Source organism: Octopus bimaculoides, chromosome 4 (genome assembly GCF_046866305.1).
Source record: "Octopus bimaculoides isolate indiv1 chromosome 4, ASM4686630v1, whole genome shotgun sequence".
In the NCBI taxonomy this organism is placed as follows: domain Eukaryota; kingdom Metazoa; phylum Mollusca; class Cephalopoda; order Octopoda; family Octopodidae; genus Octopus; species Octopus bimaculoides.
The window spans coordinates 53,987,524-54,001,768 of NC_142931.1; the positions used below are offsets into that span (position 1 = coordinate 53,987,524).

Consider the following 14,245-nt stretch of genomic DNA (forward strand, 5'->3'; position numbering starts at 1 on the left):
TGTAAATTTGCAACAATAAAACAGATGCAGACCATTATTGACTAAGCTGGCAACCTTATCAAGTTTGCTTGGTAAAGAGAGTGGTTTATGTTGAACACCCTGCAGGATGAAAAACAAGACCTGTCAAAGGGTGGATGAACTCAGTAGAGTGAATGACTATCCATCAGGTAGAAATGAGAGACCCCCTAGTCTGTATCCATTCATTCTCTAGAAGGAAAACTCTGACTTTGTTTCCAGTGATGTAAACTAGTTCTTTTTGGGCCTTTCTTCACTTTACAAAGCAATAAGTATAGGCATTGCTTGATTTTTAACATCTCTATTATGAGTTGCATACTATGGCTGGTTATAGCAAAGAAAGGCAAAACACTCATTGAAAAATTCCATAATGGAATGACAGCATGTGTCAGCATGGTTTGGTAAGCTCTCTGAAAATCTGTTGCAAGAGACACTCTTCATTTCCACATCTGTGTAAAAGAGTGCAGGTCTCAAGCCAGACTAAAAGACCATGTCTGTACAGCTTATGTTTAAGAGGAGAATCAAGTAATGGCATTGCTTCAAATTGCATGGATGGATAGATATATGTGTGTAGGTGAGTATGTATGGATGGCTATATGTATGTATGTACACACCCATACACACATCTAAATGTGTATACATATATATATATGTGTGTGTGTCTATGTAAATATATGTAAATACACAACATACATATGCATATGTGTGCACATGAATATATGTGTAAAACATTGAGTTGCATAAATATTACAAATATATTTTGTATAATACTGCAGTAAAGTTACAATAATCTATAAAATAATGGCTGTTTATGAATAGCCTAGATCAGCACCTAACATGGTCAGCTGATGAAATGGAGGATTTGAATTATGTTCCTAACTGTAGCAATTACCATCTTTTATTGCTGCCCTCTTTTAGAATTAAAGCATGTGCTTCCTATATATTAAACATAGTAATGACATTATTGAGTGAGATTTAGGCTACACTGAGAATATATCAGGACTGCATAGAAGCCATATCATTGGCTTGTTGTTGCTATTTAACCTCAGGTCAATGTTGATGAGCCAACCTATAGTTAAATGCATTACACTTGTGACCATCCCATCTTATTTACAGATATAGTATATCTGGGATCATATTTCAAATATGCCCTTCCTTTTTTTTTATAGATAATAGGATGTCATTTGATGGATATTTAGCTGTTAACCTTAACAGATCAAATAATCATGTAGAGAATCCTTCCAGGTTAACCCTAATTTGAATAAAATGATTGTGCAGGAGAATGTAAAATATCTGCATCTTCTTCATAGAGTTGCAAAGGCCACAGACACAGCCTTCTGATCAAACCAATAAAAAGAGCCCTGTTTAGCCCTGGTTTCGTAGCATTAAATTAATGAGAGATATTATTATCTGTCCCCTGCCAGATCATCCTATCAGAGCTTTACTCTCAGTTGATGCAGCAGCTACCGGCTAGAAGGGGCCTCCTGGTAGGCCTTGCACCATGTGGCTGGACATGATTAAGGAAGATCTCCAGAGGCTTGATATCACCTAGGAAGATGCAGAGGGGCTGGTAGGGGATTGTCAGCAATGAAGATCACTGGTGGATCTGGTCAGCTCTATGAATGGTGATGTCTCTGAGATCACTAACCCAGGATGCCCCCAATAGTGATACAAAATATTTTATTTATATTAATGGCTTGATTTTCGAAATTATTTACAAATGCAATCAGAATGTCCTGTCCTGTAGTTGTATTAGTATGAGGAATCAAATAACATAATTCTTCATAAATATGCTCATTGCCACAGTATCTTGCAACAATTGCTAGGCACACCATGTCATTCACGTCAGTACTTTCATCGACATTGACACTAAATGCAGCAGTTTTTTGTAATCCAACTTCTTGTTTCATTGTTATGTTTTCAGTTATATCAGTTATACATCTCTGAATTGATCTTAAAGAAGCTGGTATTTCTTGAATTTGAGACAGTATTGTTTCAGCATTTGGTAAATCACTGAACAAAATTTTAGCACTTCTCAGAAAAGCTTTTTTTGATAAATTCTCCATCTGTCAAAGGTGTACCTTTCTCAGCTATACATTGAGTAATTGTGTAACTACATTCATTGGCTTTATTTTTCATTCCAAGCATTTGGACAAAAAAAATGTGCTTTTTTTGTAACTAGAAATGCCCCTTTTTATGGCTTCACTCTTTTCATCAGAGTTTTTAAATGTAGTCTGGTGTCTAGTATGATAATGTCTTTGTACACTTGATGTACGACATACGACAGATTCACTGCAGAATTCACATACAGCACGATCATTTTACCATACAAATCCATATGCAATTCTCCAGAAATCTTGAAATGAACGAACGTCAAGTTTTTGTCTTTTGTTATTCATCTTGGGGTACTATATATTGATAATTAATATTAACAGGTGTATAAACCCTTAAACCAGATTCTACAAATAAAAATTAAAATAACTAAATAAAAATAATTAGAATAAAATAAATAGTAAAAAAAATAAAAGAACAAAAAAATGAAATAAATTTAATGAATAAATTTTCGTAATAATAAAAATAATTAGATTAAAATAGATAGTAAGAATAAACAGAAAAAAATCAGAAAACTTGACTCACAAAGGAGAAATTGAAACCAAAGTAAATAAGTACAATTTTTGACTTTTCATGTTTGTTTGTCTTTGAAAACCTTTCTTACTACTTTCTTTTCTTTCCATATGCCCACAAAGTAGGAGCCCATTTTTAAGAGTGTCTTTATTTAGACTGGCTGCTGTAAGGTGGTTAACTAATTTTAGCAAATGATCTGCACTACTAAATATACAACTGATTTTTAAAAATAGGCATTTGCAGCTCTAGCTCCTGGCTTAAGTAATATAGTACATAGAAATGCTTTCAGCACCAGCTTACAAACAACAAATTAATTGTGCTAACATTTATAATTTGGTATCGTCAAAATTATATGTGTTCAGTAGTACTATATTTTAAAGGAAATGTAATACTATCAAATACAGATAGTTTAGGTTAGAATAGATGGATCATAAAAAAAGCAATGTAATGATGTAATTTTATTATTATGATGTCACTTCCTGAAATATAGTTATAAACAAAAATTTATGTTTATTTTTTGCCAAGAGGTGTGTGTGCCATTGTGAATTGGTCTGTGTGCCACACATGGCACTCATGCCATAGGTTGCCAATGCCTGGCCTAGTCCTAAGTACACTTACCACCTCTCCACTCATAGATAAACCACCAAGGAAAGACAAGTCAACAAGTTTTCTGCATCTATGGAGCCTCAGGTGATGCCAGCTATTGGTTAATTATAACATATCTGCCTTAATGTCCCCCCCTCCAGATTTTCTGCTGAGGTTTACTGCCTTAGCTATTTGAATATGAGAAGATTGTACTTTTCTCATTGATGTCATCAAAGATAAAGTGAAATGAGATGGGAATAGAAATATGGTTGTGAACTCAATGATGTTTAAGCACAACATTACTGAAATGACAAACATATGGTTAAAGTTAATATTCTTTTGCTTGTTTTAGCCATTACAGTTGAATGCTCCATGCTGGAGCACCACCTGTAGTCTTTCTCTTCTTCAATTTCATTATTATTTAGTATGAAGATGAGGAACAGTACTCATAGCCCTTCTGAAACTTCCTAGGCTTGTGAAGCTGATGTTGGTTCTTTAGAATATGTCTGTATGGGAAAGAGTAGACTAAGGGAAGTAGAATCCTGAAAGATGGCAGTTTGGAGAAGGAAATTCAGTATGGGATTGGAGTTGGGAAAAGTAAAAGAGGGGTAAGTGAATTGAGGGAATGTAGTTCCTTAATTGTGCATAGTTTGTTAATTCAGAGAAAAGGTGGACCAAATGATTAAAAAGTTTACTTTGTAATTATGAAATTCTAGATTTGAGTCCACTCTGAGACTTGAGAAAAAATATTTTGCCATAGCTTGAGGTTGATGCAAGATTTGTGAGTGAAAATGGGTAGTGGAAACTGTGTGGAAGCCTATTAGATTGATTGTAGCTATAAATAAAAAATCCAGCCTTTTGTGGATCATTGAAATAGCCAGCCATTAATTTAATAAGTAGGCTGTTCTTTTGAGCAGGTAAATACTCCTTGGTGAAAATGATAGAGGATCCATCATCAGTTCAGAGGTGCAGAAACTATTGAAAATATCCAAATTATGTCATAAAGATGGGACTCTTAAGTATGACAGACTTCTTTTGATTTCAAACTACCAAATACTCTCACAAGGCTTTACTTGATCCAGAACTATAGTAGAAGACACTTACCCAAGGTACTGTGTAGTGGGACTGAATCCAAAACTACTGTTGGGAAGTGAGCTTCTTAACCACACAGCCAGGCCTTATTCAATAAAACCATGCTAGTGACCAAGCTACAAAAACCCTTAGTTTGTTATTATTGTGTAACCCTTGGTCAGTGATAAATCAAACCTATAGTCAAAAGTAGTTCACTTATAGCCATCACTTTTCAGTCATAGCATACCTCAAACTACATTGCCCTTTATATATGTGAGTTGATGGAGACTGATTCATATTTCTTGTTGGCTGAGCAACTACATTGAAACTCCCACATCAATATAATATATACTGGTAAGAGTGAAATGTTGCAAAGACAGAAAACCGGGACAAATTCTTTCGAGTAATTGATATGACGTGTTATCAAAACTAACTTCATTTTGCATCCCATTGGAATTGATAAATTAGTGCCATTTGAGAAAAACTCAATCAATTAAATTATTAAAAATTGGCTTTAAACTTAAAAATAGAAAGCATTATGATAATTATTCGCATACCTCATAATACTCCAAATTTAATCCTTGTGGATCACCAGAAGACATTTGACTTTGTAGCATTATGATAATTATTCGCATACCTCATAATACTCCAAATTTAATCCTTGTGGATCACCAGAAGACATTTGACTTTGTTAGATCTTGTGTTTTCTTTTCTTCTCTTAATGTGGACTGCATGTCTGAACTTATCCATTTGTTTTATATCTGACTAGCTATACTGGTTTATTTAAAGTACTCATTATAAACCAGCTTCTTTTTATGATTTCCATTCAGCAAAGAAAATAATTTTGTGACATTAAATAGGACCATTAATATATAGAGAAGATGACTAACAATAGTTATATTAGATTTGGGCTAACTCTCGTACATAGTCATCACACAAAATAGCAGCATTTAACTTTGTTGAAAAGACTTGATATATTTTTATGAATTGCTATGAAATAAACTGAAGAATTGCATTGGTTGTTACTTTCTTAGTGATTAGGTAGGTGGTATGTAGACTATTCAGAGTCAACTTCTATTGCATTTCTTGACTGTTTCTCTCTCATTAATATTTTCTGTGATATTTATACACACGCAACAAACTACTAGTTAAAGATAAGGCATATATGCTTGTTGCTCTCTCTCTTGTTTTCATATACATGCATGTACACGAATACACCATATACATGAATACATCATATACATACATGTACATGAATACACCATATACCATACATGTACATGAATACACCATATACTATATAATAAAATACATATACATATGTGTATATATCCTCCTCCCCTCCTCCTTCTCCCCCCACCCATTAAAATCAAAATCATTTTTACATTCACTTTTCCAGGCATGTATGCATGGGTTGGATGGGTTTCTTTGAAGTAGATTTTCTATGTCTGGATGCTCTTTCTGTTACCAACCCTCACCTGTTTCCAAACAAATTAATATTTTCCCATGGCCAGACACATTTTCACAAAATATTGGAAATAGAGGACATTGCTTGTATGACAGTGACATTCGTTTATAACTATCAAGTGATGTCAAGACGAGGAGACATATGCACACACAATCATATATATATATATATATATATATATATATATATATATTATTATCATTTTATTATCTTGCTCTTATGATATTTACTTTGTATTATATCATACTTATTTATTGTACTTTTAATTATAAATTTTTTCTATATGTGACAGTGGATTTTCATCAATGAGTTCATAAACCTTGATTCTTTTCCCTAATACTATATATTTATATATATTTTATACTGTGAAGCTTAATTTAATTTTAATTTTTAATAAATTGATTTTAATTGAGTTTTTACCTGTAATTTTGGATTTTATCCCTAATATTATTATTATATATATATATATGCTTATCTACAATGAGCTTCTTTAGTGTTTATCTACCAAATCCACTCACATGGCTTTGGTCAGCCTGTGGCTATAGTAGAAACACTTGCCCAAGGTATCCTGCAGCGAGACTGAATCTGGAACTATGTGGTTGTGAAGCAAACTTTCTAACTACGCTGCCACTTTAGAGGTATCACCCGAACAGACCAAGGTATGAAAGTGTAAAAAAAAAAATTATATATACATATTATATTTTACTCATAGTACTTTGCATGAATGAAATGTCATGATGGTAACCTCCTGAATAATCAGTGTGGTCAGTAATCAGGTTCAATTCACAGTTGGACCTTCTGATATAATCAATAACTTGTAGAAAAAGGGATTCTACCTAACTCATTTGCTCAGGATGTGCCACACGATGAGGAAGCCTTCAACGATGATCCAACATATGGATTATGAGACATTTTATATATGTACATATGTATAAGCATAAATACACATATAAGTATGTATTTTGATATTTTACTTAGGCATTGTGAGACTAATAACTTGGTGTAGAACTCAATATGCAAAGCATAAGTTGAGTATAGAGCAGTAATAAGAAAATGAGACGACACAGGAATAAATGATTGTCTTTAGAACTTCATTAGCTTACAGTTGTTTCTGCAATAAAATACAGTGGACTCACAGTTGAGTGCCTGACTAACACCTTATAGCCTCATTGAAGCCTCAAATATGTGATAGAGTGATATCTCTGAAGTGGTTGTGCAGTGACTTCATATTCAAGGCTCTGATGAAGGTGTTACTCAGGCACTCAACTATGAGTTCACTGCATCCTTTAGCAGAAACAGTTGTAAGCTAATGAAGTTCACATGATAATCATTTATTCCTTTGCCATCTCATTTTCTTATAAGTATTTATATACACATATATATGCATGTGTGTAAATATACTTCTCTATAATTTACCATACCAAATATCTTCTCCTGGTAGGTCAATACTAGTTACAGTGGACTGCTCTTTGCTAAGAACTTTGTCCAAAGTTCTCTTATTAGGAAATGGATATCAGTGGTTCTCAAACCTGAACTGTATCTCATTTAAGTTAATTTTCTACCTAATCAGTGGTACTTTCTCTTATAGTTCTTTCTGTTATTTTCATACCTTGGTCCATTAGAGTAAAGTGGAGGCGCAATGGCCCAGTGGTTAGGGCAGCGGACTCGCGGTCGTAGGATTGTGGTTTTGATTCCCAGACCGGGCGTTGTGAGTGTTTATTGAGCGAAAACACCTAAAACTCCATGAAGCTCCGGCAGGGGATGGTGGTAAACCCTGCTGTACTCTTTCACCACAACTTTCTCTCACTTCCTGTTTCTGTTGTGCCTGTAATTCAAAGGGTCAGCCTTGTCACACTTTGTGTCACGTTGAATCTCCCCGAGAACTACGTTAAAGGCACACGTGTCTGTGGAGTGCTCAGCTACTTGCACATTAATTTCACGAGCAGGCTGTTCCGTTGATTGGATCAACTAGAACCCTCGACGTCGTAAGTGACGGAGTGCCAACAACAACAACCATTAGTGTGATACCTATGAAGCTACTTTCTTCTGAAACACCTTTGCCCTCATAATAATTGATAATATTCCTATGCCATTATAGGGTATGATACCTCTCTGTGCTACCTGATTGATTATAAGAGTGAAAAGCATGTGAACTACTTCAGATATTTTCAGCATCTCAGTGCTATTCCTATGGGTCATACATTATTAGGGTACTTTTTAAATAATGGTAGATTATATTTGTCAAGATAATGAGAAGAGTCATTCTTGTAAAGATTAAAAGTGTGTTGGGTTGTGTTATACTTGTCAAGGAGGGAGTCATACTTATTAAGTTAAGAGGTAGTTGTATGTCATAGGTGGTGAGAGCAGAAGAGTATTGTTGTTGATAGTCATTCTTCCTCCTATGTTTGAAAAAGGGAGTGTTTTCATTGTCATTTCAACATCTATGTTCGCATGTTGGCATTGGTTAGATGGACCAACATAGACAATGAAAGTTCTCATTTGAACTTAGAATACTCCGAGACAGATTAAGGATCGTATCGCACTTGTATTTGTTTTGGCATGGTTTCTACAGTTTGATGCCTATCCTACTGCCAAACACTTTACAGAGTGTAATGAGTGCATTTTATATTCCAAGTAAATAAACCCGATAGAGAAAGAGAGAGAGAGAGAAAGAGAGAGAGAGAGAGAGAGAGAGAGAGAGAGAGAGAAAGAGGGAGAGATACTATCATGATTGATGTCCTTACATCTGTGCCCAACAGAACACATACACCCCCCCTCCCCCCACACACACACAGAGTAGTCCAAGGTGAGGTTTGTCAATAGCAATGTAATAAAAGTAGCACAAAGAGACAATCAATATTTACTTAGCTTAGAGACTGGTACACCCTGGCTTTTCATATCCTCTGGACATTTTATTGCTGAGAAACAAACTTTGTGACTTGTTCTGCTTCAGAACCTCTAATGTGATAGCACAGTTCAACAGGTATTTGGATGCTTTTATCTGACTTGAAGGTTTTTTGATATGCTGAATCTAAAAACAGAATACATTTTTTCCCCTCATGTCAAGATTTCAAGATACCCAAACCCCACAATCATCAGTGGGTGATATATATGGACTTTAAGATAGTAAATGTTCTCCTGCAACAACAAAGTGAATACACCAAATATCCATGTTTTTTTTTATGTATGTGGAACAACAGAGCCAGGAAAAACATTGGGTGATCAAAGAATAGCTGTAGTAAACATTAATACCAAGGTCTTTTAATGTGGTTAAAGAGCCTTTACTTCAATCAGGAAAAATCATCCTACATCTACTCCATATTAAACTTGGCATTATGAAGCAGTCTGTTAGAGCACTGGATAAAGATGAGCCATGCTTTCATTATATTCCCCAGTCTGAGCAGTGAAAAGATAAAAGCTGGAGTTTTTGATGGGCCTCAAATCAGAAAATTGATGAAAGATTGGAACTTTGTAAATTCAATGAATTTCATTGAAGCAACAACATGGAATTCATTTGTATTAGTTGTAAATGACTTTTCTGGGCAATAAGAAAGCTGACTATGCAGAGATAGTCAACAAAATTCTGGAGAACTTTCAAAAATTGGGAGCAAATATGAGCATAAAGCTGCACTATGCCCACAGTCACCTTGATAAATTCCCTGAGAATCTTTGGGATAAAGGAAAATGTTTCCATCAGGACATAGAGCTTGCAGGACTCAAAGACACACATGGAAAGGCAAATATGAAAGTTTAATGATCCATCAAACAGAGATTTAGATATGTCATAAATGAAGCATTTGATGAGAGGGAAACACAGAGAATTAGTGTAAGTTCTTACAGGACAATTTATTGAGGGTCTACATACCAAATCTGTGGCTGGTATAAAGTTCTAGCCAGATGAAGACGATGTGGTGGTGGAACAACAAAATAGACAGAGCCATAAAAGGAAAGAGACAGGCTTGGAGGGAATGGAAGCATGTGTCTAGCAGAGAATTATACCAAGTAACTAAGAGAGATGCTTAAAAGCAAGTATATTTAGCAAAAAGGAAGAGATTTGCCAATGTTCTACTGTGCAAAAAGCAGAAAAAGGAGTTGTTCTGGATTGCAAGACAGTGTATCAGTTAAAAGCAAGGAATTATGAGAGACAAGTATGTATGGATGGATAATGACACACTTGCACTTTGTGATTCTGAAAAGAAAGATACTTGGGAAGTGCTATTGTTGTAACCTCCGTCTCCAATATTGTGGGAACCACCACGATAGTGTGACAGATGGTTTTGATACTCTGTTCCAGTGTTGTAACAATAAACAAGATAACGATGCAGCCATAATAACAATGTAATGATCCAACAATCACTTCCCGAACCAACATTCAATATTCCAAACAACCTAACCAACCAACACCTTCTGACTTCACTGTGAACTCGACTTGAACTAACACACAAACTTCACTTTTTCCAGCACCTCTACCTCACATTTTTTTTAGAAAGTTTAATATCTTTTTCCTTTTGACAGTATTTCTAAGTGTACAGTCTGTTTCCTTTTCTACTGCTGCTTCTTGAGGCTCAATCTCTTTTGGTGCTAGCACCTCAAACATGTCATAGCAGACTTCCATTGGTATTTCCTTTTGTTTTTCAGTATGTCTCGTCTTTAATTGGTTTAGGGATCTCTTATGTTCCCAACATTGTCCTTTAATTACATACATCATGTTTCCTAATCTTTTAGTTACAAAACCATCCTCCGAGCCTTCTTTACCACTTTTGTAAATTTTAAAATGAATTTTATCTCCTACTTCAAAATGTTTTGTTGCCTTTTCTGTATTTCCTTTAAATAATTTTTTTCCCTGGCAATAAATTATCAAAGATAGATATTATTTTTTGTGTGAATATTAAATCTGCAGGAGACTTTTGTGAACTGGTATTCAGATTGGGCGTTATTCTATATACCCTCAAAAATTTTGTTAGTGCTTCATCATTACCAACATCATTCCTTGCTTTTTTTAACACTCACTCGAAAGTATCAATGAATCTTTCTACCTTCCTGTTTGACCTTAGGTGGTTGGGTGGGGTGAAAATATGCTTCATTGCATGTATTTTGTAGAAATTTTTGAATTCACTACCCATAAATTGTGTTCCATTATCTGATACCAATGTGTCTGGAACACGGTATTGGGAAAATAATTCATACAGGAACTTTATTGTTGTCTTTGCGGTTGGTTTATTGCACCTGCATACCTCTGGCCATTTTGTACCACTATCAACAATGATTAGATAGTATGTGCTATTCATCGGTCCAGCGTAGTCAACATGTACCCTGGACCACGGACTATCCATTTTAGGCCACAAGTGGTATTTCACCAGTGGTGCTTTGGCTGTTAGCACACAACTTCTACATGATTTTACACAATTTTCAATATCTTGATCCATTGTCAGCCAATATACATAGCTCCTCATTAAGGTTTTCATTCTTGACATTCCCAGGTTTACGCTATGGAATTCCTGCAATACTTGTTTCTGTAGTGCAGTTGGTATTACCACTCTTTGCACGTACATTAAAACATTGTCACACAGAGAAAAATTATTCGAATTTGTATTTTTATTTTGCTTATTTTTCAACATTTTTTCCATTCTTGTAATGTAATTATCCGCTGTAGATTTCATTTTTATATCATGCACTGTCACTGGCAGTTCGTGAATAACATTGCACATAATGTTTTTAATTAACTTTTTCTTCAATTCAGCTGTTGAGTTCTTTTCACTGGTGGGGCAGCCATTTAATGTAATGGTTTAGTGGAAAATCTCATAAGTCAAATATCTCCATCCGGTCCGTACCAAACAGATTGGTTGTGTTCTTTACGATGTAAACTTTTGTCTTGCAAATTTTTCCTTGAAATGTGACATCATTCCACATTTTACCTACAAAGTATAGTTTGTCACCCGTCACACCACGTGCAGTTTTCATTGTTTTTTTAACATAGGTTTCCCTATTTTCTTCCATGTGTTGGTGTTTATGATAGAAATGTCACTACCAGTATCCAGTTGTAATTTAATATTTACTCCGTTTACTTTTATGTGTACAAATTTCCTTATTTGGGAATGAATTTTACTTTCTGCTGAGAGCACTTTAGAATTTTTTACATTTGACCTTCATACTTTTGTTCTGCAGTGAGAACTCATGTGTCCAAATTTTTGACAACTACAACATTTTGGGTTTTTAAAAGGGCAATCTTTTCTGAAATGTAGGCCTCCACATCTGTAACATGGATTATGACCTAGCAATCTTCTTTGGTTATACTTTCTTGGTTGACATATCTGTATTTTTGCAAAATCCTTTTCTTGAATTTTTCATACATTGTGTTTCAGGTTCACCGTCCTTTGACACTCTTCTGCAACAGTCTGCAGGGTTAAATCTTAGTTTGCTTGTTCAAGTTTTGAAAGAATTCTTGCCTGTATTTCTGTATCTTCATTTGCTGTAAGGCCTTGCACAAAAATGAGGTACTTAATCATCTCAGGAGTAAGTTCTTTAAGTTTAAAACTTTCACACATTCTAGAAATAATATATTTCTAAATCTCTCAGAGAGATTTATGCAGTAGCAGCTCAATAAAGTGATAGTATGTTGTTAACTTAATGTGACAGTCCCATAAAAGGGAAGAATGCTACTGTTATTTAGCCCTAGGAAGCACCGTTTCTTGTTGGACTTGACACATTTCCTGTGTCCTTATGTTTTCAAAGTGGAGATAAGTACCTTCACCCAGCAAAGCCAGCATCCAGAGACTAATTTCAGAGTCATTGCTCATCATCAGTCTGGGGTAACATGGCTTGCTAGCTGTCTATGCCCATCCACCTTTGAAAACATATATTTCAAGTGAAATACATTCACTGATTTTTGAAAATAGAAATAATATATTTCTAAATCTCTCAGACAGATTTATGCAGTAGCAGCATGATAAAGTGATAGTATGTTGTCAACTTAATGTGACAGTCCCTGGCTTTGCTGGGTGGTGGTGTTTATCTCCACTTTGAAAACATAAGGACACAGTAAATGTCTCAAGTCCAACAGGAAACAGTATTTCCTAGGGCTAAATAACAGTAGCATTCTTTCTTTTTATGGGACTGACATATTAAGTTGACAACATACTATCACCTTTTCACACATTCTGTTGACTGTTCTTGCATATGTAATAAAGTCATCATCCTCTTTTTTAGTTAAATTCCAACACTCCATTGGAGTATTAAATAGAGAAGTTTTATCACTGAACATGTTAGACACTAATTTGATTGCTTCCTGAAAACAAATTTCAATAGACTTTTTGAGCAAAATGAAATTGCAGTATCGTTCATGCTCAGACAGAGCTAATTTATGTAATAATAACCTTATTTTTTCTCTGTCCAACCATGTCTTGCAATCTTCCTTAAGAATCTCCTCATACCTTCTGTAGTATGCTGCAAAAGTTATACCTTCCTCTGGGTTCTAACTGTATTCTGTTATGGAGTTCGATGCACTGTCTGGTGAAAATGAACTTACCTCATTTTTGGACTTCTTTATATATAGCTCCAATAATTGTTGTTGTTCTTGCTGTACTAGTTGCAGAAACAACTCCTGTTGTTGTTCTTGTTGCTTTTGCAACTGTATTATTTCTATAATAATAGGTCTTCCATCATTTAACAAGTTGTATCATGAAGAAATTGTTAAATAACCTATGTGAGCTTTGAAACACTTGTTGCCAGATGTTGTATCTTCCATCTCCAACTATTGTGGTACCACAAATATTGTGACAGATGGTTTTGATATACTGTGCCAGTGTTGTAACAATAAACAAGATAATGATGCTGCCGTAATAACAACATAACAATCCAACAATCTCTTCATGAATAAACAATCAATATTCCAAACAAACTAACCAACTGACATCTTCCGACTTCACTGTGAACTCAACTCAAGCTAACACACAAACTTCACTCTGACCGCTACTCTTTATAATCACTCGGTCCAGTCTATTTCTCACAAGGGGATGTCATGACTCTCATGACAACAGCTATGATGAAATCCTACTAAATAAAAGAGTATGCATGGGGAAAAGGAAGACTTACAAATGTGGGCCCAACAGGGAGATCAACCATTCTAGATGTCAGCAATATGATAGTTAATGCAATTAAGGAAATGAGGACAAAGAAAGATCCTGATGCATCAGGAATTTCTTCCAGGATGCCAAAGATATGTGGCAGAATAAGATACAACCTAGTCACCCATATAGTTAATCAGTATGTACAGGAAAGCATCATATCTAACAACTGGTGTAGCAGCATAAAAGTCAACTGTTACAAGAGTAAAAGAAGATGCTTGAGAGTGGAGTAATTACAGAGGTATAAAATTGCTGAACCAGGCACAGAATTAGACCAGATGAGATACACTTTGGTTTTTGTGCCAGGGAGAAGTACTACTGGTGTTCTCTTCCTACTAAAGCAGCTGCATGAAAAGCA

The 14,245-nt window shown here is 35.0% G+C and overlaps 1 long non-coding RNA gene and 1 pseudogene across 1 annotated transcript; one reads left to right on the forward strand and one right to left on the reverse strand.

Moving 5' to 3' along the window:
- Nucleotides 1-1,602: 1,602 nt before the first annotated feature.
- LOC149136048 (protein ZBED11-like) lies at nt 1,603-3,023 on the reverse strand (annotated as a pseudogene).
- Nucleotides 3,024-3,159: 136 nt separating this feature from the next.
- LOC149136049 (uncharacterized) lies at nt 3,160-5,311 on the forward strand. Its single transcript, XR_016241326.1, has 2 exons — nt 3,160-3,330; nt 4,143-5,311. It is a non-coding gene; the product is annotated as an uncharacterized LOC149136049 (long non-coding RNA).
- The last annotated feature ends 8,934 nt before the right edge of the window (nt 5,312-14,245 follow it).